The following is a 5,041-nucleotide window of genomic DNA, read 5'->3' as shown; positions in this document are numbered from 1 at the left end:
GGGAATTATCTCACATATATCTTCTATTGGAGGTAGATTCTTCACATCTTCAGATTTAATACCTTTCTCCTTGAGAGACTTCTTGGCTTCCCTCATATCTTCATCATTCAATTTAATTAAACCCCTCTTCTTCACTATTGGCGTTGGAGTTGGTTCGGGCGTATTCCAATCATCATAATTCCGGCCTATTTTAGCCAATAATTCTTCGGCGTCGTCCGGAGTTCTTTTCACGAAAACACAACCAGCACAACTATCCGGGTATGCCCTAGAATCAATGGTTAGTCCACTATAAAATATATCAAGTAATTCATGCTTTTCTAAATCATGGTCGAGCAAAGCTCTAATAAGAGAGCAAAATCTTGCCCAAGCCTCGGGCAATTTCTCTTCATCTCCACGATCAAAACTATAAACTCTTTGCAAAGCGACATGTTGAGCACTAGCGGGAAAGTATTTCCGAAAGAAAACGAGCAAGCAATTCTTTTGGACTTTTAATAGAACCAGGTGGCAAATTATTATACCAAGTTTTAGCGTCATCCTTTAATGAGAATGGAAATATTTTAGCAACAAAGTAAGTACGCTTCTTAACATCATCGAGAAAACAAGCTACTCAAAGTAGATAACTCGGTCATGTGTTCAACGAGCACTTTCTTTTTCGGTACCACAAAAGGTGTTTTCTCAACAATAGCTATATGAGATAGATCAAGAGAAAAGTCATAATCTTTATCCCTAATGTTTATAGGAGATGTGGCAAATTTAGGATCGGAGACAGTTTATATCTAACGAGTGTGTTACGCAAGCAACTTTTTAATTTTTCTTGCATCAGTAGTAGCATGGCATTTTTCAATAAAATCGTCATCAAGCTCCACATAATCTTCATCAAGATCATCACTAGAGTATTCAAGTTCAGGTGAATTAACAGGTGTAGTAACATCGGGAATTTCAGCATTTTCAATTTGTCTAGACCTAGCAATGGAAGCATCTAGAAAAGTTCCCAATGAACCACTATCATCAAGCACGGCGAAATATTATCGGTATTATGAGAGTGTTCAGATTCAGCGAGATGTACCCGCATGCGAAGCATGTGGCGGTGAAACAAGTTTATCAATCACGGATGGTGAATCAAGTGTAGCGGAGGTACTCGGAATTGTACCTTTTCTTGTAGTGGATGGTAATATGGCGATCTTAGTATCGCGAGGTTTACCCATGATGGAGAATTTGCAGCGAACAATATCAATCCAAGTGAACTTCCAAATAAAGCTATGCTCCCCGGCAACGGCGCCGAGAAAATAGTCTTGATGACCCACAAGTATAGGGGATCGCAACGAGTCTTCGAGGGAAGTATTACCCAATTTATTGATTCGACACAAGGGAGACAAAGAATACTTGGAAGCCTTAACAACGGAGTTGTCAATTCGATTGCACTGGAAACGGACTTGCTCGCAAGAGTTTATCGGTAGTAACAGTTTTGTAGCGATAGCGATAGTGAAATAACGACAGCGAGTAACAAAGACAGCGGTAGTGATTTTAGTAAACGAGCAGGATTAAAATACGTAGGCACGGGGACGGATGACGGGCGTTGCATGGATGAGAGAAACTCATGTAACAATCATAGCGAGGGCATTTGCAGATAATAATAAAACGGTGTCCAAGTACTAATCAATCAATAGGCATGTGTTCCAATTATAGTCGTACGTGCTCGCAATGAGAAACTTGCACAACATCTTCGTCCTACCAGCGGTGGCAGCCGGGCCTCAAGGGAAACTCTCTGGATATTAAGGTACTCCTTTTAATAGAGTACCGGAGCAAAGCATTAACACTCCGTGAACACATGTGATCCTCACATCACTACCATTCCCTCCGGTTGTCCCGATTTCGTCACTTCGGGGCCATTGGTTCCGGACGAGCGACATGTGTATACAACTTATAGGTAAGACCATAAACAATGAATATCATGATGAAACAATAACATGTTCGAGATCTGAGATCATGGCACTCGGGCCCTAGTGACAAGCATTAAGCATAACAAGTTGCAACAATATCATAAAAGTACCATCTACGGACACTAGGCACTATGCCCTAGCAATCTTATGCTATTACATGACCAATCTCATCCAATCCCTACCATCCCCTTCGGCCTACGAGCGGGGGAATTACTCACACATGGATGGGGGAAACATTGCTGGTTGATGGAGAGGCGTTGGCGGTGATGGCGGTGATGATCTCCTCCAATTCCCCGTCCGGCGGAGTGCCGAACGGAGACTTCGACTCCCGCGACGGAGTTTCGCGATGTGGCGGCGTTACGGAGGGTTTACGGCGACTTCGACTTCTCTCCGTGCGTTTTTAGGTCGAGGCGAATAAGTAGTCCGAAGGGGGGCGTCGGAGGCCGGCCGAGGGGGCCACACCATCTGGCCGCGCGGGCCCCCCCTGGGCCGCGCCGCCTGGTGGTGTGGGGCCCTCGGGCCTCCACTTCAATTTCCCTTCTGGCTCCCTTAGTTTCCTGGGAAAATAGGGCCTTCTGCATAAATTCCGAGGTTTTTCCCGAAAGTTGGATTTCTGCACAAAAACGAGACACCAGAGCAGTTCTGCTGAAAACAGCGTTAATCCGTGTTAGTTGCATCCAAAATACACAAATTAGAGGCCAAACAATAGCAAAAGTGTTCGGGAAAGTAGATACGTTTTGGACGTATCAGATGCCGGTTTTGGGAATTTTTAAGGAAGTTTCGCGCTCAGAGCTACGCTCTCAACCCGAAACTCGTGGACTGGGAAGATATACATAATCTGGAAAGAATGAAACCGGCATGAGATGAAAAATTGCAAAGAGTTTGGTTTAACTTACCACCACGTTGTTGGTGGCATCATGCCACGCGTTGTCAAGCTCCTTGACCGCGCGCCGCAACCGCATGAAGTGCTGCTCGGTACATCGGGGGCCAGCGGGGTCAATCGCCGGAAGCCGGTCCTTCCCCAGGCCGCGCGTAGCCGCGAACACATCCGCTCGATTCCACTTCTCAGCGTAGTCGAGCAGATGCCCCAGCTCGTTGCCTCCGCGCGTCAGCTCCGTGATCTGGCCCAGCTGACCGGAAGCCGCTTCTCCGGCCACGACAGCGGCGCGGCCGGCGTGCAGCACCAAGGACTGCGCTGGGTCCTTTGCTTGGCGGCGGCGTTGGATTGGCCCCAGCTAGCTCGACGGTGGGAGCTTCTGGAGGAGGCGCGGGCGTAGTCTCGGGGGGCGAGCGGGCGTCGGGTGCATCCTGGCCAGAAGCTGAGCTTGCCGACGCGGAAGAGTCCGGCGCAGACTTGGAGGGGGAAGAATCTGTAGTCTTCTTCTTCTTTCTTTTCGGGACGGGAGGAACCTGAGGTTCCGCCCTCCCGGCAGCTTCAGAATCGGCGCCGATGTTGATGGCGCCGGTATCTTGTGTTTCTGGAGGGGAGACATGCTTCTCCTCCGCGCGGTGATCTGGAGATGTAGGGGCCGCGCGCCCCTCACTTGAAGTGCCTCCCAGAGGGGAGGCAGAAGAGTTGTCGGTACCAGAAGGTACCGGGCTTGAGTGAGGAGGAGGTGAGATCCTTGCGGTTCCCTCGGAGCTCTTCGGCCTCATGCCGCTGGCGCTCTTGGAGAGCTTAAGCGCAGGACTGAACAAGAAAAAGAGAAAGGATCAGGAAAAGCAACCGGAAGGAAAAACTTTGCAAAACAAAGCAAACAGAGAAACAAAAACTTACCAGGAAGCGACCGGCATCTGCCGCTTTTTGTACTGCCTCTTGGAGACCACCTTCCCGCCGACAACTTCTTTCCGGGGGCGATTGGCGGGAGGGGCCTCGCTGGGGCCGGCTTCAGATGCCGGCGCCTTCTTCTTCTTGCCCTGGGAGGTGAGTTTCTCCAGGAACTCATCGCCAACCTCGGCCTGAATCGGCACTGCGCGCTCCACAACCTGTGGGTTGGCACTGGCTGAGGGAGCGTCTACAGCAAGAAAACATATGAGGAGGTGAAAGAAATAAGATGCCTCAAGAATAGTAACGTCGTCGTCGGAACCGGAAGCTTCGGATGAGAAGTTACCGGGGCGCGGGGTGTGGGTGCGGCCCATCTTGAGTTCGGTCCAATGGATATAAGGATCCGGGTCCACCGTGTCCAGAGCCCGCTTCCGGCAAGGGCCTCGCTGCTCCGCTGCGATGCGAGGGAAGCGCTGCTTTGCCTGGAAAGGAATAGAAAGACAGTTAGTCATACATCGAAAAGCTACCGGAAAACAACCCGGATTGCATAATCTCTTACTTCATCAGTTGGAGGGTTGGTGGAGCTAAGAGGCAGGAAGCCCCACTCCCAGTCCATCGGCATGGTGATACGTCTCCGACGTATCGATAATTTCTTATGTTCTATGCCATATTATTAATGATACCTACATGTTTTATGCACACTTTATGTCATATTCGTGCATTTTCTGGAACTAACCTATTAATAAGATGCCGAAGTGCCGGTTCACGTTTTCTGCTGTTTTTGGTTTCAGAAATCCTAGTAACGAAATATTCTCGGATTGGACGAAATCAAGACCCGGGGTCCTATTTTTCCCGGAGCCTTCCGGAACACCCGAGAGCCGCCGGAGGGAAGCCCCGGGGGCCCCACACCACACCTGGCGCGGCCAAGGGGGGCCCGCGCCGCCCGTGGTGTGGGCCCCTCGTTAGCCCCGACTCGCCCTTCCGCCTGCTCAAAGCCTCCGTCGCGAAACCCCCGAGGCGAAGAACCACGATACGGAAAACCTTCCAGAGCCGCCGCCATCGCGAAGCCAAGATGCGGGGACGAAGTCTCTGTTCCGGCACCCTGCCGGAGCGGGGAAGTCCCCGGAAGGCTTCTCCATCGACACCGCTGCCATCTCCACCGCCATCTTCATCACCGCTGCTGCTCCCATGAGGAGGGAGTGGTTCTCCATCGAGGCTCGGGGCTGTACCGGTAGCTATGTGGTTCATCTCTCTCCTATGTGCTTCAATACAGTAATCTCATGAGCTGCCTTACATGATTGAGATTCATATGATGATGCTTGTAATCTAGATGTCG

The sequence above is a fragment of the Lolium rigidum genome, chromosome 2, assembly GCF_022539505.1.
Source record: "Lolium rigidum isolate FL_2022 chromosome 2, APGP_CSIRO_Lrig_0.1, whole genome shotgun sequence".
Taxonomy (NCBI): Eukaryota; Viridiplantae; Streptophyta; class Magnoliopsida; order Poales; family Poaceae; genus Lolium; species Lolium rigidum.
The sequence above is the reverse complement of the archived record's forward strand: the minus strand, read 5'-3'. Positions refer to the sequence as shown.